This window comes from Macaca nemestrina, chromosome 19 (genome assembly GCF_043159975.1).
Source record: "Macaca nemestrina isolate mMacNem1 chromosome 19, mMacNem.hap1, whole genome shotgun sequence".
Lineage (NCBI taxonomy): Eukaryota > Metazoa > Chordata > Mammalia > Primates > Cercopithecidae > Macaca > Macaca nemestrina.
This window is the reverse complement of record NC_092143.1, coordinates 55,927,200-55,950,208: the sequence shown is the minus strand read 5'-3', so window position 1 is coordinate 55,950,208 and position 23,009 is coordinate 55,927,200.

The window sequence follows — 23,009 nt, the reverse complement described above, 5'->3', positions numbered from 1 at the left end:
GACTAGAGTCAATAATAGTTTAATTGTACATTTTAAAATAACTAAAAGTGTAATTGGATTGTTCGTAACAAAGGATAAATGCTTAAAGGGATAGATACCCAACTTTGCATAATACGATTATTAGGCATTGCCTGTACCAAAATATCTCATGTACTCCATAAGTATGTACACCTACGATGTACCCACAAAAATGAAAAATGAATAAAAATTTAAAAACTATAAAAATACACTTTCCTAGCAATTTCACTAATTGCTGTCAATGCTGGAAAAAAACACCAGCATGTTTGCACCAGGAGGCTTACTCTAAGTGTTCAGTCCAACACAGTAAGAGTGAAAAATTGGAACATTCACTGTTGCAATCTACACAAATACATGTATATTCCATAATACATGCAGCAGTTTAAAATAAGGATTAATCCAAGATATGGTGGATTTGGAGGGGTTTGAGTGGGTTTTTGTGGGATCTTTTTTGAGAGAGGGCCTCACTCTCACCCAGGCTGGAGTTCAGTGCCATGATCACAGCTTACTGCAGCCTCGAATTCCTGGGTTCAAGCATTCCTCCCACCTTGGCCTCTCAAAATGCTGGGATTACAAGTATGAGCCACCGTGCCCAGCTGGATTTTTTCTTTTAATTACAGAAGCAAAAGTATAGTATACCACTTCTTGTTTAAAGGTGTGTAATTCATATGGGTTCACAAGTACGTAAACGCATGGCAAAGGTTTGGAGGAATACACACCACATGAATATTGGTCTCAGGGAGAGGATCAGAATTGGAGCCCTTAAATTGTGTCCATATTGTTTTCATTTTTACAAAAAGAATATGTGAATATATTACTTATATAGTTAAAAATTAATTACAGAAATCTTATTATTAATCTAATGCAAACACTGTCACATTCTAAATTTTTTTTTGAGACTGGGTCTTACTGTGTTGCCCAGGCTGGAGTATGTGGTTCAGTCATGTTCATGGCAATCTCAACCTCCTGGGCTCAAGCAATCCTCCTCTGTGTCAGCCTCCCAAAGTGCTGGGAATACAGTTGTCAGCCTCTGCGCCTGGCCCTTCTTAATACAAGAAACTTCCCGAAAGATACATAAGAAATGATAGGAATTCCTAAACTATCTTTTGAGAAGCACCATTCAAGAACTTTGTGGCCAGATGCGTGGTTCATGTCTATAATCCCAGCACTCTGGGAGGCCAAGGAGGATCGCCTGAGCCCAGGAGTTAGACACCAACCTGGGCAACACAGTGAGACCCTGTATTTACTAAAAATTTAAAAAGTAGCTGGGTATGGTGGCATGCGCCTATGGTCCCAGGAAGCTGAGGTTGGAGGATCACCTGAACCTGAGAGGCAGAGGTTGCAGTGAGTCATGATCGTGTCACTCCACTCCAGCCTGAGCAACAGAGCAAGACCCTGTCCCAAAAAAAGAAAAAGAAGGGCAGGGTGCAGTGGTTCACACCTGTAATCCCAGCACTTTGGGAGGTCAAGGCGGTGGGGGGCGGTGTGGATCAAGAGGTCAGGAGTTTGAGACCAGCCTGACCAACATGGTGAAACCCCGTCTCTACTAAAAATACAAAAATTAGCTGGGCGTGGTGGTGGACGCCTGTAATCCCAGCTTCTCAGGAGGCTGAGGCAGTAGAATCGTTTGAATCCGGGAGGCGGAAGTTGCAGTGAGCCGAAACCGCACCATTGCATTCCAGCCTGGGCAACAGGGCGAGACTACATCTCAAAAAAAAAAAAAAAAAGAAAGAAAGAAAGAAAAGAAAAAGAACTTCAAACAAGTAGGAACTGAATACGTATATTTGTGCCTGAGGTTCAGAGATATTGTTGTAGAGGTGAAGTTCACTCTTTTTTTGCCTCCTTTCACTCCAATATCTATTCCTATCTTTACATTTCTTTCTCCATTGTACATCTTTTTGTTTATCCAATCTATTTAGCCTAGTTTTTAATTTTAATTTAGTTCAAGTTTAACCCTTTTCTTTTTTTTTTTTTTTTTTTAAGGAGACAAGATCTCGCTTTGTTGCCCAGGCTGGAGTGCAGTGGCATCATCACAGCTCACCGCAGCCTCAACCTCCCAGGTCAGATGATCCCCCCACCTCAGCCTACCAAGTAGCTAGGACTACAGGCGTACCATCATGCCCACCTTATTTTTAAATTTTGTTTGTAGAGATGGGGTCTCACCATGTTGCCCATCCTGGTCTTGAATTCTCAGGCTCAAGCCATCCTCCTGTCCCTGCCTCCCAAAGTGCTGGGAACATGAGCTACTGAGGCTGGCCAAACCTATCTATCCTCTGAGACCTTAAAAGTATCTTCAACGCTATTCCCTTCCATGAGCCCTGTAGCCACCAAAGACTACTTCCCGTCTCCCAGTGTCTTCACCTGAGATTTCCACTATTCTCATTCTCTATCTCTGTCTTCCTCTGTGTCTCAATTCTACCTAAAATTTCAGCTTAAATTCTGCCTTAAGTTTCAGCTTTCTTTTCTTTTCACCCAGTCCAATGTTAGATTCCTTCCTTGTGTTTTTGAATTGCTTGAATGCCTTATTTAGGACTTACACTACTAGTCTATGTTATTTACAATTTAATATCTGTATTCTCTCTCTCCAGCTAGATTTTGCACTCCGTGATTCAGTCATAGCACCAACTCTTCTGTCTTCCTTGGTCCACAGTCTGATTTGACTGTCCCTGCTCCAGGCTCCCAGAACATTCTATGTATGAATGTACTATGGCTTTTGGCACTAGGCTGTTAGATCAACATTTGTTGACGTTGTTACTTATAGTTATATTTTCAAAATATTGACTATTTATACCTTTAGATACTTATGACTTGTTTTTATATCTTGTCTCTAAATTGGAAAGCAGGAGGTAAAATGGTCTCCATTCACAGAAGATATGATCTTAGATATAGATCTTAAAGAATCCACCCACAAAAATTAGAGATAATAAACAAATTCAGCAAAGTTGTGGGATGTAAGATCAACACACAAAAATGAGTTGTATTTATATACACTGTAATAAATCATTTGAAAATGACATTAAGAAAAAAATCTTATTTACAATAACATCAAAAAAGGCTGAAATACTGTGAAATAAATTTAACCACGGAAGTGTAAGACTTGTATACTGAAAACTACAAAATATTGGTGAAATAAATCAAAGATCTAAATAAATAGAAAGATATCCTGTGTTCATGGATTGGAGGATTTAATATTCCTAAGATGGTAACAATACCCCAAGCAATCTTCAGATTCAATGTAATTCATGTTAAAATACCAATGGCCTTTTATGCAGAAATGGAAAACCTGACCTTAAAATTCATATGGAATTGAAAGGAGCCCTGAATAATCAAAACAATCTTGAAAAAGAAAAACAAAGCTGGAGGATTCACAGTTTCTTATTTCAAAAATTACTTCAAAGCTACAGTTATATCAAAACATGTATCAGGCCGGGCATGGTGGCTCACACCTGTAATCCCAGCACTTTGGGAGACTGAGGTGGCAGATCACGAAGTCAGGAGTTCGAGACCAGCCTGGTCAATATGGTGAAACCCTGTCTTTACTGAAAATACAAAAATTAGCTGGGCATGGTGGCGTACACCTGTAGTCCCAGCTGCTCGGGAGGCTGAGGCAGGAGAATCGCTTGAACCCGTGAGGTAGATGTTGCAGTGAGTCAAGATCACGCCACTGCACTCCAGCCTGTGCAACAGAGCGAGACTCCGTCTCAAAAAAAAAAAAAAAATCAAAACAGTGTGGTCTAGGCACAGTGGCTCATGCCTATAATCCTAGCACTTTGGGAGGTCGAGGCAGGTGGATCACTTGAGGTCAGGAGTTCGAAACCAGCCTGGACAACGTGGTGAAATCCCATCTGTACCTAAAATACAAAAAAAGTCTCCGGGTGTGGTGGTGGGCACCTGTAATGCCAGCTACTCAGGAGACTGAGGCAGAAGAATTGTTTGCACCCGGGAAGTGGAGGTTGCAGTGAGCCGAGAATGCGCCAGTGCACTCCAGCCTGGGTGACAGAGTGAGACTCCATCTCAAAAAAACAAAAACAAAAGCAAACAAAACCAGTGTGGTATATTATTCAGCCATAAAAAGAGATGATATCATAATGCATGATACAAGACAGATGAACCTCAAAAATATTATGCTAGCTGGCACAGTGGCTCGTGCTTGTAGTCCCAACAATGTGGGAGGCTGAGGCAGGAATGAACCCTTGAGGTCAGGAGTTCAAGACCGTCCTGGACAACATAGTAAGACTCCATCTCTACAAAAAAAAAAAAAATTTAAGCCCAGGCATGGTGGCTGACACCTGCAATCCTAGTATTTTGAACTCCTGGACTCAAGTAATCCCCCCACCTCAGCCTCCCAAAGTGTTGGGATTACAGGTGTGAGTCACTGCTCCCAGCATAATATATTTTATGAACTGAATTAAAGGCTTTAAGTCTAGGCACAGTGGTTCATGACTGAAATTCCAGCACTTTGGGAGGCCAAGGCACGTGTATTGCTTGAGGCCAGGTGTTCAAGACCAACCTGGGCAGCATGGCGAAATCCTGTCTGTACAAAAAGCACAAAAGTTAGCCGGGCATGGTGGTGCATACCTGTGGTCCCAGCTACTTGGGAGGCTGAGGTGGGAGGATCTCTTGAGCCCAGGAGGTCCAGGCTGCAGTAAGCTGTCATCGCACCACTGCTCTCCAGCCTGGGTGACACAGTGAGACCCTGTCTCAAAAAAAAAAAAAAAAAGAAAAAAAAAGAAAAAGAAAAAACAAAAAATTAAAGGCTTTGGAGTTTAAAAAATACTTACTATCTATAATATGTTAATACTCTCAATATCTATTCCAATAAGACTGTTAAATATAATCATAATATAATTAGGGGAAATTGTTTAGTCTCATCACAATAGATATGAGCTGCCACTGTCTCACCAGCAACCTAAGAAAAAAAATACATGATTTTTTTTTTTTTTGGAAACATCATCTGACTCTGTTGCCAGGCTGGAGTGCAATGGTGCAATCTTGGCTCACTGCAACCTCCACCCCCTGGGTTCCTGCAATTCTCCTGCCTCAGCCTCCCAAGTAGTTGGGATTACAGATGTGCACTGCCATGTCCAGCTAATGTTTGTATTTTTAGTAGAGATGGGGTTTCACCATGTTAGTCAGGCTGGTCTGGAACTCCTGACCTCAAGTGATCCGTCTACTTTAGCCTCTCAAAGTGCTGGGATTACAGGTGTGAGCCACCACACCTGGCCTTCTACATGATCTTAGACCAGGAGGTTTTAGGTTCTGGAGGAGATCAGATAATAACCTTAAAGGAAAGGACTTTAACAAGCACTGTTACCAATTTAAACAACATAAATTCCAGAGTATTTATATAATATTGATCTCGTGAGATGGAACATGTGCTATCTTAAAAAAAAAAATCATACACTTACATCTATACAGACTTCTCTGGAATATTTAATATTCCTAAAAAGTTCCAGGAAATAAACAAATTAGGAGGTTAGGTATTCTAGATGACTCTAGCTGATACTCCCATACGTGTAAATACTGCCTTAGAGCCATTGTCACGTCAGATAACTCAACAGCCCATCTTCCTACAACAGGAATATGAAGTACTGCCTTTAGTTGAACAAAAGATGATGTTCTCTCTGCAACCTTCCGATCAATAGAATCTTAACAATGAGCCTGAATTTCACAGAATAACATTCCTGCAGGTTGACTTCAACTACATCAAAATGGGGTACTGAGAAAGTAGGAAGATAACTGTGGTTACTGACAACTAGACTGCAGTCTTGCCAGTGAAACATAAACTGTTCTCACAGGATATAAACAATAATTAGGCAAGTCCATTCTATGACTGTAGTAGAGCAAAACAGAGCCAAGGCTACCTTGCAGCCATGAAAATTGCTGGTATTGCCTTCTGATAACTAACATGAATAATTACACCTTCTTAGCCAGTGACATCTCTAGCCCCATCTCAACCCTCTGACCTCCTACATAAAAAATGATCAAAAATCTACCCAATCACCTAGTTGCTCCTGCTCCTCACAGCACCTAATCCAGAACTGACTTTGCACCTCTAAAGTATCCTTAGAATCACGCAAGCTCAAATCTTAAAATAAGCCTTCCCAATTCCTTCTTAATAACATACCCCATAGTTTCTGTGGTGTGTTCTCATTCTTGTTTGCTGCAGCAAACTAAATAAACTTTGTTTAAAGTTATATGGTTCTTATGGTCTTTGGCTGGTGGGTTTGGTTTTTGTTTGTTTGTTTGGTATTTTTAAGATAGGGTCTTGCTCTGTTGGGTGACAAACTTCTCTATTTCCCAAATCCATTCCTATTCCATTTTCCATTGCCTTCTATCCATTAAACAGGCAAACATCATTCTTCCTGCAGCACTCTAACTTCACCCCACCATCAAAATAAAGAACTTTCTCAGCTGGCTCATGTCTGTAAGCACTTTAGGGAGGCTGAGGCAGGTGGATCACTTAAGGCCAGGAGTTCAAGACCAGCCTGGCCAACATGGCGAAACCCCATCTCTATGAAAAATACAAAAATTTGCCAGATGTAGTGGTGCATGCTTGTAATTGTCAGCTGCTCGGGAGGCTGAGGCAGGAGAATTGCTTGAACCTGGGAGACAGAAGTTGCAGTGAGCCAAGATCATACCACTGCACTCCAGCCTGGGCAACAGAGCAAGACTTTGTCTCAAAAAATAAATAAAATAAAATAAAATTTGATTTGAACCAACATGTAAATGTATAGTCAAAATGTGGTATAATGCACTACATAATGACATTTGGTCAATGACAGACAAATAAGGTTATAATGCAGCTGAACACTTCCTATTGCCCAGTGATGTGTAACTGTTGTAACATTGTTGTGCAACGCATTACTCATGTGTTTGTGGTGATGCTGGTGTAAACAAACCTACTGTGCTGCCAGTTGTATAAGTATAGTGCATAGAATTATGTACAGTGCATAACACTTGATAATAAACAACTCTGTTACTGGTTTAAGTATTACTGTGGTTTTTATCTTTATTTTAAAGTGGACTTCTACTTCTGAAAACGAGTTAACTGTGAAACAGCCTCAGGCAGGCTTTTCAGGATGTGGAGTGAAACTAACCCAAGAGCCATGGTGAGTGAGAGCAGCGCAGTCACACCCCATTTGATCCTGGAGAGGGAAACTCTCTGAGCTGAGACACTGTGGTGGGGAAAACTCCCACCAACCACTTGAAAGGGGTATCCAACAGAGACTTCTGGTTTGGGCTTGGAAACTACCAAATTGGGACTCAACTGTTTTCAACCAATCAGGACTGAATGAGTTTGAGTTCCTCATTTGCATATACAGACCGGATTGAGGACAGGGGCAGGACCTTTCCTTATTTAAGCCAGAACCCCTTTTTGTTCTCCAGAGCATGCTTTCTTTTTATATCAGAGGCTTCCTCTTCTGAATCTGCAGATTGCTCATTTTTAGAAAATAAAGCTCACCTTTGTTTTTCCTCTGCATACCTCATGGTCTTTTATAAAAAGAAGGTATTTCAGAAGGCATTGTATAAGAGATGACAGCTCCATGCATATTATTGCTCCTGAAGATCTGCTGGTGGCATAAGCTGTAGAGGTGGAAGACAGTGATATTCATAATCCTGCCCTTGTTTAGGCATAGGTAATATGTGTGTGTCTTAGTTTTTAACAAAAAACGTTTAAAAAGTAATTTTTTGGCAAAAATAAGTTTATAAGATTAGGATGTAAAGAAAGAATTTTTGTACAGCTATACAGTGTGTCTGTGTTTTAAGCTAAGTGTTATTAGGAAATGGTTAGAGATAAGAATTCAAGATGAAAGATTGGAGACAAAGCTGACGTGCAGCTCCCACTTGGACAGACAGAACAATGCGTGGAGACTTACACCATGGACTTTTGCTCTAGGAACCACTGCAAGAATGTACCAGGAAAACCAAAAGAATTCACACATCCTTTGAAAGAAGTGGTAGGCTGCTGCAAATTCTGTGAGACAGGTGAAAAACTGTGAGTTCTCAAGGTGTGGGGGGTGGGGGGCGGGGAACCTGCCTCTGAACACACATCCCTACTGGGGAACCCGAAAGTCCAGATTATGGGAGAAGGATTTAGCCTTACTTAGACCTGAAACAGACTTAGTGTGAAATATGAAAGTCATGAGAAGAGCCTTGTAGGCACTTCCATTTTCCAGCTTGAGCCCAGGGAAGCCATCCCTGACTATATCTCACAGAGGCCCTCGGGAAAGGCAGCCAGTGGAATTTGGGAGGGGTCGCCAGGTGAAAGTAGCTTCCAGCTAAACTTTGTAATAACTTTGACTGGGCACAAACTCTCTTGAACAGAATCCAGGGCAAATGGGAACTGCTGCAGAAAGGAAAGCAGGAGTCACAGCTGACAGTGAGGGCAGATGGGGGGGCGTGGCTAAAAGCCATGCTTGCTTGCTTTCTTAGTGGGTGAAACTTAAAGCTTGGAGCTAAGTCTGAGTCCTGTGGACAGGCTGTCTGAAGATAAACTTGCACTGTTAGTGGGGTACGTTGAGAGTGAGACCGGCCTTGCCAACTGGTTGGGAGTTGGCTGAGGTCTATTGCTACCAGCTTTCCTCCCCTTCCCTGGTGACAGAAGCAGCCATAATCCCCTCTGGAACATACCCCATTGGTCCAAGAACTGCCTTCCCCATCTCCCACAGTGGCTGCCGCAAGCCCACCCAAAGACAGTCTGAGCTCAGACCCACCTAACCCTGCCCCCCGCCATCTGATGGTATTTCTCTACCTGCCCCAGTAGTTGACCACAAAAGACAAACTCTTGGGCGCTTTATGACCCCACCCATCGCCTGAGAAAGCCGAATACTTAACATGGCCAATTTAGGGCAAGCCTATATCCCCCTTCTACTGTTGCAGCTGGTGGTCTCTTAAAATTGCTACCTCCTGGCTAAAGGCCAACCAACTCAGGACATTACAGCAACTCATGACTGAACATATAAAAAATACATATAAAAAATGCTCATATACAACAAACATATAAAAAATGCTCAATATCACTAATTATCAGGGAAATGCAAATCAAAACCACAGTGTGATACCACTTTACTTCTGCAAGAATGACCATAATTTAAATATCAAAAAATAACAGATGGTGTCATGGATGTGGTGAAAAGGGAATGCTTTCACACTGCTAGTAGGAATGTAAACTAGTACAATCACTTTGAAAAACTGTATGGAGATTCCTTGAAGAACTGAAAGTAGAACTGCTATTTGATCCAGCAATCCCACTACTGGGTACCTACCCAGAGAAAAAGAAGTCATTATATGAAAAAGACACTTGCACAAGCATGTTTATAGCAGCTCAATTTGCAATTGCAAAAATATGGAACCAGCCTAAACGCCCAGCAACTGAGTAGATAAAGAAAATGTGGCGCATATATATATATATATATATATATGTATATATTTCAATCAGGTAATACTACTCAGACATAAAAAGGAATGAAATAATGCTATTTGCAGCAACCTGGATAAAGTTGGAGACCGTTATTCTAAGGGAAGTAATTCAGGGTTGGAAAACCAAATATCATATGTTTTCACTTGTAAGCGGGAGCTAAGGTATGAAGACACAAAGGCATAAGAATGACATAATGAACTTTGGGGACTCTTGGGGGAAGGTTAGGACGAGGGGTGAAGGATAAAAGACTACACATTGAGAGCCAGACATGGTGGCTGCTGGGCACAGTGGCTAATGCCTGTAATCTCAGAACTTTGGGAGGCCAAGGCAGGCAGATCACTTGAGGCCAGGAGTTCGAAACCAGCCTGGCCAACACCATGAAACCTCATCTCTACTAAAAATACAAAAATTAGCCAGGCATGGTGACAGGTGCCTGTAATTCCAGCTACTCAGGAGGCTGAGGCAGGAGAATCGCTTGAACCTGGGAGGTGGAAGTTGCAATGAGCCAAGATTGCGCCACTGCACTCCAACCTGAGTGACAGAGCAAGACCCTGTCTCAAACAAAAACAAAGACAAAAACAAACCCGACGGCTACATATTGTGTACAGTGTACACTGCTTGGGTGATGGGTGCACCAAAATCTCGGAAATTACCGCTAAAGAACTTTCACATGGGACCAAACAACATCTGTTCCCCAAAAACTATTGAAAAAAATTTTTAAAACACAAAAGAGTCAAAAAATAATTTAAATGTTTATAAAGTACAGTAAGCTAAGGCTAATTTATTATTCAAGAAAAAAATCATTTTTACAAATTTAATGTAGCCTAAGTGTATATAGTATTTATAGAGTGTACAGTTGTGTACAGTAATGTCCTAGGCCTTCACATTCACTCACTACTCACTTACTGACTCACCCAAGGCAATTTCCAGTCCTGCAAGCTCCATTCATGGTAAGTACTCTATACAGGTGAACCATTTTTTATCTTTCATACCATATTTTTACTGTACCTTTTCTACATTTAGAAAGATTTAGATACACGAATACCATTGTGTTACAGTTGTCTACAGTGTTCGGTACTATAACATACTATACAGATTTGTAGCCTAAAACAATAGGCTATGTGATATAGCCTAGTTGTATGGTAGGCTATACCATCTAGATTTGTGTAAGTATACTATACGATATTTGCACAAAGATGAAGTTGCCTAATGGTGCATTTCTTTTCTTTTTTTTTTTTTTTCAGACAGCGTTTCACTCTGTCGCCCAGGCTGAAATGCAGTAGTGCAAATATGGGCTTATTACAACCTCTGCCTCCTAGGCTCAAGCGATCCTCCCATATCAGCCTCCCAAGTAGCTGGGGCTACAGGCAACACCACCACACCCAGCTAGTTTTTGTATTTTTTGTAGAGACAGGGTTTCATCATGTTATCCAGGCTGGTCTCAAATTTCCAGGCTCAAGCCATCCTCCCGCCTCAGCCTCCTAATATGCTGGAATTACAGACATCAGCCACCATGCCCGGCCTGGAACATTTCTTAAAACATATTTGTGTTATTAAATGACACATGACTGTGCATTCAATGGAAAATTATTCAGTCATTAAAAGAATGAAATTCTGGCCAGGTATGGTGGCTTATGCCTGTAATCCCAACCTTTGGGAGTCCAAGTTGGGTGGATCACCTGAGAGGTCAGGAGTTTGAGACTGGCCCGGCCTACATGGTGAAACACTGTCTCTAATAAAAATACAAAAATTAGCCAGGAGTGCTGGCACGTGCCTGTAGTCCCAGCTATTTGGGAGGCTGAGACAGGAGAATCGCTTGAACCCCGGGAAGTGGAGGTTGCAGTGAGGCAAGATCACACCACTGCATTCCAGACTGGGCAACAGAGCAAGACTCCGTCTCAAAAAACCAAACAAACAGAGAAAGGTTTAAATGGTAAATTTTATGTTATGTATATTTTGCCACAATAAAAAAAAAGAAAACTCAATTTGAAATTGTATTATGGAAATTTATAAGCATATACCAAAGTTAAAAGTATAATGAACTTCCATGTATCCATCACTAGTTTTAACAATTATCAATTTCTGGCCAAATTCTGCTCTTTTACACATCACCCTCCCTACTGGATTATTTTGCAGCAATATCCAGACATTTTATTATCTACAAATATTTGAGAATTTTTTCCAAAATAAATTAAGCATTTTTTTTTTTTTTTTGAGACAGTGTCTCACTGTGTCGCCCAGGCTGGAGTACAGTCCCATGATCTCAGCTCACTGCAACCTCTGCCTCCCAGGTTCAAGCAATTCTCCTGCCTCAGCCACCGAAGTAGCTTGGATTACAGGCCCATGCCACCATGGCCGACTAATTTTTGCATTTTTAGTAGAGTCAGGATTTTGCCATGTTGGCGAGGCTGGTCTTGATCTTTCAGCCTCAAGTGATCCACCCGGCTTGACCTCCCAAAGTGCTAGAATTACAGGCTTGAACCACCACGTCTGAACATAGTAAGCATTTCTTTACCAAGGATTTCCTATTCCCCCCTCAAAACCCACCTCAGATACCACCTTCTCTGTAAGACCATTTGTTTCCCATTTCCCTTAGAAGCAGCATGACCCATTCCTCTCTATGTGTATTGACAACTCCTTACCTCTTCCTCTGAACCATGGTTTCTCGACCTTGGCACTGCAAGTTGCTCCCCTTATCCTAAATGTGTGGGGCCCAGTGGCTCGGCCTGTAATCCCAGCACTTTGGGAGGCCGAGGTGGGTTGATGATTCGAGACCAGGAGTTTGAGACCAGCCTGGCCAACATGGTAAAAACCCTGCCTCTAAAAACAAACAAACGAACAAAAATCCACAAATGACTGGGACCAGATGTAATTCAGATTTTGGATTTTTTGTGGATTTGGGAACATTTGCATATACATAATGAGATATCTTGGGAGTGGGATCAAATCTAAACACAAAATTCACTTATGTTTTATATATACGTTGAAGGTACTGTAATTTTATACAATATTTTAAATGATTTTGTGCATAGAACCAAGCTGAACCATCAGAAAGCAAAGGTGTCGTTATTTTAGTCACCCACGTGGACAATTTGTGATTGATTGTCATTATCATCATTCCTGGCTCTGAATTTATACACTACCAATAAGCCATCATTTTCTTACACTTATTCACACGTAAGTGCTTAATAGTGAAACATGACATACATGTCTGGCATGTGTGGAAAAGACCCCTGAAGGGGCCTGGGAAAATCTTTTTTCCCTTGGGGATGTTGAATAAACTGTGTGTTGTGCACCTGCACTTTGTCTGCAACCCATCATATGAGGTCAGGTATGGATTGTCCACGTGGCCTCATGTCAGCAAAAATGTTTCCAATTTTGGAGCATGTTGGATTTTGGATTTTTGGATTAGGAATGCTTAACCTGTACTGATTTTGACAGGGATCATTCTTTGATGTGGGAAGTGGTCCTGTGCATAGAGGATGCTTTGCAGCAACCTGGCCTCTGTTAACTATTTGTAAGTAGCAAACGCCTCACTCCTTGTGACAGCAAAAAATGTCTCCACACATTATCAAATGTCATATGGGCAAAATTGGCCCCAGTGGCAACTACTTCTTCAAAACTACCCTGAAGAACTGCACTGCAGATATTTGCTTTTACACCTGTCTTCACTTCTCTTCTGTGAAATCCTTAAGGCCTGGACAATTTCTTCCTTATCTTAGGGTAGCCAGTGACTGATTCTTGCTCAGATCTTCATAGGAAGCACGCTGAAAGGCCAAGGAAGCATTGGCAGATCTTCCTAGAACTTCAGGAAATCTGAGGCCATCACATTCAGCCCTCCGTGCAGTGTCCTTCTACAATGTCCCCTCAAGATTCTGTTAATCGCTTCTTTTTTTTTTTTTTTTTTTTTTTTTTTTTTTTGAGACGGAGTCTTGCTCTGTCACCCAGGCTGGAGTGCAGTGGCCGGATCTCAGCTCACTGCAAGCTCCGCCTCCCGGGTTTACGCCGTTCTCCTGCCTCAGCCTCCCGAGTAGCTGGGACTACAGGCGCCCGCCACCTCGCCCGGCTAGTTTTTTTTTGTATTTTTTAGTAGAGACGGGGTTTCACCGTGTTAGCCGGGATCGTCTCTCGATCTCCTGGCCTCGTGATCCGCCCGTCTCGGCCTCCCAAAGTGCTGGGATTACAGGCTTGAGCCACCGCGCCCGGCCTGTTAATCGCTTCTTAATCACTTCTACAAAGTCCCCTCCAGATTCTGTTAAGAATTCAAGTGATTGACACTCATCTCTCTGCAGGGGCGGGGTGCTCATTGTATTTTTAAGTTTTTATGGTAAGCTGAAGCTTACTCACTGTCTGACTTTACCCACTGTCTCAATCCTTTTTTTTTTTGTTTGAGACATAGTCTTGCTCTATCACCCAGGCTGGAGTGCCGTGGCACGATCCTGACTCACTGCAACCTTCACCTCCCAGGTTCAAGTGATTTTTTTGCCTCAGCCTCCTGAGTAGCTGGGATTATAGGCAAGCGCCACCACACCCAGCTAATTGTTGTATTTTTAGTAGAGATGGGGTTTTGCCATGTTGGCCAGGCTGGTCTCAAACTCCTGGCCTCAAGTGATCTGCCTGCTTTGGTCTCTAAAGTGCTGGGATTACAGGCATGAGCCACCCGTGCCTGGCCCCATTGTCCCAGTTCTACTTTCTGAATTCTTATAAAATTAGCCTAACTGCTTCCACATGATAGCCTTTTAGGTTTATGAAGACTACCATTATAATCAGTCACTCAATCATTTTACAAATATATACTTGAAAAAGAGAAAAGAAACCACTGACACGGGCAGTTGGCCTGGCTCTATCAGCTGGCCCTCTGTGATGTTAGGAGCTCATCTGGCATCACAGACAGGTCATGGTATTCTCCTGATGAACATAAACAATCTCACAGAGCACCTACATCAGACAAGGGCACTCTATGATCTTGGTAAAGTGAGATAAAAACCAAACCAAACAAAAACAAGACCACTTCATAAATCTTATCCAAGAACAGGAAAAAAATAAAGTCACTGTGTAAACCACAAAAATAGTCCCCTCTTCCTGCTAATATAACTGCTACTTCTTTACCAATTATATCCTTAGCCTTGCTCTCTTCTTCCCTCCTTCTAAAAAAAATTTTATTAAGATACCCAATCAGAGAATTATTCCTGCTTCCTGGCATCATCCAATTCAGAGCAAAACCTCACTTCCTTGAAACCTCTGCCAAATCACCTAACTTAAGCCCAAATGCTCCTTGCTAATAATCCACTCCATGGTTCCCCCTCTTGTACATTCTCTCTCATGACAACAAGCCAAAAACTCAATTTGTTCAATTACGGGTATGTTCCTGGTGGTCTTTGGCTGGAACGCATTGACATACTGAACACCTAATATGAGCCAGGCACTAAGGATAGGGCAATGAATAAGACAAACAAAAATTTGTGCCTCCATCAGAGCTTCCGTGAAAGTGAAGAGAGAACCAGTTGAAAGCGTAATATGGTGTGTTGGTTGTGCCATGCGGAAAAGTGTCGAGGAAGGGATATGGCAGTTGGGATTTTGGTTCACTAGGAACAGACTTATTGAGGTGCCACTCTAAGATCTGAGGGAGGGGACATGTGAGTCGTGCAGCTATTTCAGGGTATTCAAAGAGAGAATGGCCAATACAAAGGCCCTAGGACAGGAGGGTGCCTGGGGTGGCTCAGGAGCAGCAAGGAGAACTCCTGTGGCTGGAGTGGGTGATCAAAGAGGAGCGGGGTAGGACACAGTCAGTAAGATGAGGCGTGAGGGGAGAACAATGATCAGATAGGGCCTTATAAACCACTGCCGGAATTTTGGCTTTTACTTTGCATGAGTGAGAAGGGAAGTTGTTGCAAAGTGTTGCACAGAAAAGTCACATGGTTTCTTCTGCTGTCTTTCTTTCTCATCTTTTCTTTTCTTTTTTTTTTTTTAGACAGAGTCTCTCTCTGTCACTCAGGCTGGAGCGCATTGGCACGATCTTGGCTCGCGGCAGCCTCCACCTCCCGGGTTCGAGTGACTCTCATGCCTCAGCCTCCTCAGTAGCTGGGATTACAAACACATGCCACTATGTCCAGCTAATTTTTGCATTTTTAGTAGAGACAGGGTTTTGTCGTGTTGGCCAGGCTGGTTTCAAACTCCTGACCTCAAGCGATCCTCCCACCTCAGCCTCCTACAGTGCTGGGATTACAGGCGTGAGCCACTGACCCCAGCCTCTCTGCCTATTCTTACTATTCTTACTAGAATAAAAGTTCCGTGACAGCAAGGATTTGGGTCTATTTTTCTAATTAACAAACGCTGCATAGAACAGTGTCTGGTTATAGTAGGGGCTCAATAAGTACTTGTTGAATGAATAGTTTTCAGATCCATTGTGACCTTTGTCTCACATCTATGAGCATGTTCCTTTGGCATTGTTTCTCTAAAATGATCAGGGGTTGTTCCAGCCAAATTCTGGAATAGTAGGATGTTTCCCCTTTGTTCAAACCCTGGCATTTTACGATGCAGGCCAGCAAGCCTAGCTTGTTTGGCGGGCATATCAGCCACTTCATGCCTCCCTATCCAGGACCATGTACTTTTCCTGCAAAGAAGAAAATCCACAGTCAGCCAACCCCTCATAGCTCAGGATATGTGCTGTATCTCTAACGGTGGAATCACACATCTCAAACGAAATGGAGAAAAAGGACATCAGACATCCGATTGAGAAATCTCTTTTAAGAAAGGATGTCCCCAACAAAAAAAGAAAGAAAGAAAGAAAGAAAGAAAGAAAGAAAGAAAGAAAGAAAGAAAGAAAGAAAGAAAGAAAGAAAGAAAGAAAGAAAGAAAGAAAGGAGAGAGGGAGGGAGGGAGGGAGGGAGGGAAGGAAAAAAGGAAGGAAGGAAAAAAAGGAAAGAAGGAAGGGAAACCCCAGCCTAGGTAACATAGCAAGATCTCATCTCTACTAATATATATAAAAATAAATAAGCCAGGCATGGTGGTGTGCACCTATAGTCCCAGTTACTCAGGAGGCTGATGTGGGAGGATCAATTGAGCCTAGGAGTTTGAGGTTGTAGTGAGCTATGATTGTGCCACCTGCACTCTAGCCTGGACAACAGAGTGAGACCCTGTTTAAAAAAAAAAGAAAAGTAAAGATGCCCAACTTGAACTCCCAAATTTTCAACTTTGGAGACCATAGACAGGAGTTTAAGTTTCTTCTGTGGCGTCAACTAGCTTTGGGACTTTTACCAAACCAATTAACCTCTCCAAATTTCGTTTTCTCATCTGCAATATGAAACTAATAAGGCCTACATAGCGAGGCTGTTATGAGGATTGGAGAGAATTACGTAGAGGACTAGAGTAGACCTCAGTAAATGCTATTTTTCTTACTTCATAACCTCTTCCCATTTGCCAAATGTTTTAAGCTAAGATGAAATGGAAGTAAAGGGCTTATTTTTAAAGGATGACACCATATTGAAAAAAAAGAACAAGGGCTGGGCGCAGAGGCTCACGCCTGTAATCCCAGCATTTTGGGATGCCAAGGGGGGGCGGATCACCTGAGGTCAGGAGTTCAAGACCAGCCTGGCCAACATGGTGAAACCCCATCTCTACTAAAATACAAGAAAATTAGCTGGGCATTGTGACGGGTGCCTGTCATCCCAGCTACTCAGGAGGCTGAGGCAGGAAAATCGCTTGAACCCGGGAGGCGGAGGTTGCAGTGAGCTGAGATCACGCCATTGCGCCCCAGCCTGGGCAACGAGAGAGAAACAACGAAACTCCATCTCAAAAATAATTAATAAATAAATAAATAAATAAATAAATAAATAAATAAAGGACAACTATGATATCTATTCTTTTGTATCTAGCTTTTTCCATTTTACCATATGTTTTCAAGTTTCATTCACGTTGTAGATAATATTTTGTCTACAACTTTTTTGGAGACAAATTTGTTCTGTCTACAATTTTTGTAGACAATTTTTAAATTGCATTTTGTTCGTATGAGTGAGATTGAAATCCTGTAATATGTAAGCTTTTATATGATAAAAAGCCATTTGTGTCTTTCATGTTTGTAGTCCATTCCTCCTATCCAAGAATAGGAAATAACTTTACATTTACTCAAACATTTTGGCCCATCATCAGCATTTGAAGTTCTCATCACATACATCTTGCATAGTTATGTTAAATAAAACTAGTTCTTTAAATTGACACCAGAAAATAACTAGTAATTGAACACTAGTAGCACCATTTCTAAATTAGTCATCCTCTGAATTTGTAAAATTTGAAGTTGTGTTAAAATTCCACAAGGTGGCAGAGTGGCTCTACTAAGTTGGGCTTACCGCATGGGTTTACATTCTAAATGTGTTATATGCATTCAATGGAATAGTATTTAGCTTTAAAAAAGAATGATATTCTGACACATGCTTCAACGTAGATGAAAAAACTTTGATAACATTGTATTAAGTGAAATGAGCCAGTTATAAAAGGACACATATCATATATTCCACTTATGTGAGTAGTCAAAATCAGAGAGACAAAGTAGAATGGTGTTTGCCCGGGGCTGGGAAAAGAAGAAATGGGGAGTTATTGTTGAATGGGGAGTTATTGTTGAATGGATCCACAGGTTCACTTTCAGAAGATGTCAAAATTCTGAATATGGATAGTGGAGATGACTGCACAACAATGTTAATGTACTTAATGCCACTAAACTGTACACTTAAGAATGATTAACATGGTAAATTTTGTGTTATTGTATATTTTACCACAATAAAAAAGATGGTCAAAAATAAAATTCAAGTAAAGAAATGTATAAAGGATACAAAAGTCGGCCAAGGGCCGTGGTTTATGCCTGTAATCCCAGCACTTTGGGAGGCCGAGGCGGACGGATCACGAGGTCAGGATATTGGGACCATTCTGCGAATGGTGAAACCCCATTTCTACTAAAAATACAAAAAATTAGCTGAGCGTGGTGGCTGGCACCTGTAGTCCCAGCTGCTCGGGAGGCTGAGGCAGGAGAATGGCGTGAACCCGGGAGGCGGAGCTGGCAGTGAGCCGAGATCGCACCACTGCACTCCAGCCTGGGCAACAGAGGGAGATTTCGTCTCAAAAAAAAAAAAATTATATATATATAGATATATATATATGTGTGTGTGTATGTGTGTGTATATATATATAAAAGTCTTCCACTGTACTGTGTATCCTTCCAAAATTTCTGTAAGTACACCCACACCCAGGCATAAATAACTCAATATTTTACACTGTATGGTTCAATCAAGAGAAATATCCATCTCATCCTTCTTTAGAAAAAAAAGCTTACAATTAAGTTTTTTCCTATGCAGTAGAATTCTGTGAGTTTCAATACATATAGATTTGTGTAACCACCACCAAAATCAGGATACAGAATGATTCCATTACCATCTCTCAACTCCTGTCCCCCCAAAATCAAACTCCTATGCTACTATTTTACATTACAGTCACACCCTTCCCAAAATTAACCCTGGGAAACCACCGATCTTTTCTTCCTATCATATTATCTTTTCCGGAGACCATATAAATGGAAACATGTAATATGTAACCTTGTGAGTCTGCTTTCTTTCACTTAGCAAAATCACTGTGATATTCATGGAGGTTGTTGCCTGTGTCAATAGTTCATTCTTCTCAATACTGGGTAGTATTGCATTATACAAATATACCACAGCATTATTTATCCATTCAACTGTTGAAAGACGCTTGGGTGGTTTCCAGTTTCTGGTGATTATAAATAGAACTGCTGTACAAGTTTTTGTGCAAATGTTAGGTTTTAATTAGTCTAGGGCAAATACACAGGAGAGAGATCGTTGGGTCATAACGTACCCATAATGTGGTTATATATTTACCTTTGTAAGAAATGACCAAATTGTTTTCAACAGAGGCTGTACCATTTTGCATACCCACCACCAATGTATGAAAGTTTAGTAACTCCACATGCTTGCTGGATATTGATACTGTCAGAATTTTTAATTTTAGCCATTTTAGGAGGTGAGAACTGACAGGTTGTCATGGTGTTAATTTGTATTTCCTTAGTGATTTATGCTACTGAACTCTTTTTTTTTTTTTTTGAGACGAAGTCTCACTCTGTCCCCCAGGCTGGAGTGCAGTGGTGCAATCTCTGCTCACTGCAACCTCTACCTCCTGGGTTCATGCCATTCTCCTGCCTCAGCCTCCCAAGCAGCTGGGACTACAGGTGCCCGCCACCACGCCCGGCTAATTTTTTGTATTTTTTAGTAGAGACGGGGTTTCACCATGTTAGCCAGGATGGTCTCGATCTCCTGACCTTGTGATCCGCCCACCTCAGCCTCCCAAAGTGCTGGGATTACAGGCATGAACCACCATGCCCGGCCCTATTGAACTCTTTTCTTTTTTTTTTTTTTTTTTTTTTTTTTTTTTTGAGACGGAGTCTGGCTCTGCCGCCCGGGCTGGAGTGCAGTGGCCGGATCTCAGCTCACTGCAAGCTCCGCCCCCCGGGTTTACGCCATTCTCCTGCCTCAGCCTCCCGAGTAGTTGGGACTACAGGCGCCCGCCGCCTCGCCCGGCTAGTTTTTTGTATTTTTTAGTAGAGACGGGGTTTCACCGTGTTAGCCAGGATGGTCTCGATCTCCTGACCTAGTGATCCGCCCGTCTCGGCCTCCCAAAGTGCTGGGATTACAGGCTTGAGCCACCGCGCCCGGCCTGAACTCTTTTCATGTGCCACCATGTGTTCTCTTTGGTGACATATCTATTCAAGTTTTTCCCCATTTTAAAGAACTAGGTTGGTTGTTTTCTCACTGTTGTGTTATGAGAGTTGTTTTTATATTCTGAAAACAAGTTCTTGGTTGGATATGTGATTTACAAATATTTTCCTCCCAGTTCATAGCTTCTCTTTTCTATTTTGACAAAACAAAAATTTTCAATTTTTTTTTTTTTTTTTTTTTTTTGGTGGAGGAGACAGGGTCTCACTCTGTTGCCCAGGCTGGAGCACAGTGGCACCAACATGGCTCACTGCAGCCTTGACCTCCTAGCCTCAAGGGATCCTCCTATCTCAGCCTCCTGAGTAGCTGGGACCACAGGCACATGCCACCATGCTCAGTTAATTTTTTACTTTTTTATTTTTTGGCAGAGATGGAGTCTCACTATGCTGCTCAATTGCTCAGGCTGGTCTCGAACTCTGTGGCACAAGCTTCCTGCCTTGGCCTCCCAAAGTGCTGGGATTACAGGTGTGAGCTACTGCTCCAAACATTGCCTGTCCAAACATTTTCAATTTTGCTGAAACAAATTATCAATGTATTCTTTTATGGATTGTGCTATTGGTTCAAGTTTTGCCTAACCCCAGGTTAGGAAGATTTTTCTCCTATATTTTCTTTTAAAAGTGTTATGGTTTTATATTCATATCTATGATCCATTTTGGATAAAGTTCTGTACAGGTATAAAGTTTGCATGTTCATTTTTTTTTTTTTCCTGTAGTGTTCAATTGTTTCAACACTATTTTTTGAAAAGACTGCTATTAAACCATTTAATTGTCTTTTCACCTGTATCAAAAATAAGTTGGTTATATTTGTGTAAGTCTATTTCTAGGCTTTCTATTCTACTTCATTGATCTGTATGTTTTTCCCTTGGTGAGAACAACCAAGTCATGATTATGGTAGGTTTATAGTAAGTCTGAAAGTCAGATAGTATGATTCTATCAACTTTATTCTTCTTCAGAACAGTTTTGGTTGTTCTCATTCCTTTGCCTTTCTATATAAATTCAAGAATCAGCTGTCTATACTTAAAAAGATCCTGCAATGATTTTGATTGAAATGAAAATATTTATTATGTTGAGTTTTCCAATCTATGAACATAGCATGTCTCTCATTTAGCGTTTTTTTTTTTTTTTTTTTTTTTTTTTTTTTTTTTTTGAGATGGAGTCTCGCTCTGTCGCCCAGGCTGGAGTGCAGTGGCACGATCGCTGCTCACTGCAAGCTCTGCTTCCCGGGTTCACGCCATTCTCCTGCCTCAGCCTCCCAAGCAGCTGGGACCACAGGTGCCCACCACCACGCCTGGCTAATTTTTTGTATTTTTACCAGAGACAGGATTTCACCGTGTTAGCCAGGATGGTCTCGATCTCCTGACCTCATGATCTGCCCACCTCGGCCTCCCAAAGTGCTGGGATTACAGGCATGAGCCACCACGCCTGGCCGCTTTTTTTTTTTTTTTAAATAGCATTTTGTAGTTTTTAGTATAAACATCCTGTACATGTTTTGTTAGAATCACACCTAAGTGTTACAATTTGGGGGGAGCAATTTTAAATGGAATTTTATTTCTTAATTTTAATTTCCAATTGTTCATTGTCAGTAAATGGAAACATAATTGACTTTTGTGTGTTGATATTGTATCCTGTACAAAGCTAAATTCACTTATTACTTCTAGAAGTGTAACCAAACTCAGGTCCAGCTGCTCACCACCTATCAAGCTAAACACACAAAAAACAATGCATGGCAAAAGAAAAGTAACCTTTATTTCAAATGCCATCAGTTAGGGAGATAGCTGAGCTCAAGTCACAAAGAGATCATCTCAAACTCTTGGGCTGACTTGAGGGAATTTCAAAAGAGAAACTTGCTGTGAGAATCATGTAGGAGTGCTGCAGAGTGCAGCTCTGCATGCCTTGTTCTGATGGCTATCTTGGATAATCACCTATTCAGAAGTCTTGTTGATGTTATCTTGACTTCAGCCTGATGATGGTGAACTAATTGTTTATGGACTCCCCTAAATAGAAGGATTTCCTAAGGGCTCCATGCCTAGCTTGTTTCAAGATTAGCCCCTGGAACTTTTAAACAAGCAGATGGTTAGATAAGTGAGTATGGTGCAAGGGAGTGTCTGGTAGAAAAGGGAGAGAAACAAAGAGTTTCAAAGTACATTTCAAGCCCATATTCTGAGTTTGGAGAAAAAAGTTCAAAAATGCATTTTACAGTGAAGACACTCAGTTATAGAAGGGTCTATATGCATTTCTCTCACTTTATTTTACTAATGAATATTCTTTTAAAAATTTAATTTTTACTTTTAGAGACAGTCTTGTTCTGTTGCATAGGCTGGAGTGCAGTGGTATGATCATGGCTTACTGCAACCTCAAACTCCTGGGTCCAAGTGCTCCTCCCACCTCAGCCTCCCAAATAACTGGGACTACAGGCACATGCCATCATACCTGGCTCATTTAAAAATTTTGCATAGAGACAGAGTCTTACTATGTTGCCCAGGCTGGTCTTGAACTCTTGGCTTCAAGCAATCCTCCTACCTTGGCCTCCCAAAGAGTTGGGATTAATAGTCGTGAGACACCATGCCCAGCTGACATCCTTGTTTTATATCTGAGTTTAGATGAAAAGCACGTGTCTTTCACCAATAGGTATGATGTTAACTATAGTTTACTGAGTTGTTTTTCTTAATCATATATGGTTAACTTTTTTTAAAGAGACAGGCTCTATTGCCAAGGCTAGAGTGCAGTGGTGTGATCATAATTCACTACAGCCTTGAACTTCTGGGCTCAAGCAATCTTCCAACAAAAGCCTGCCTA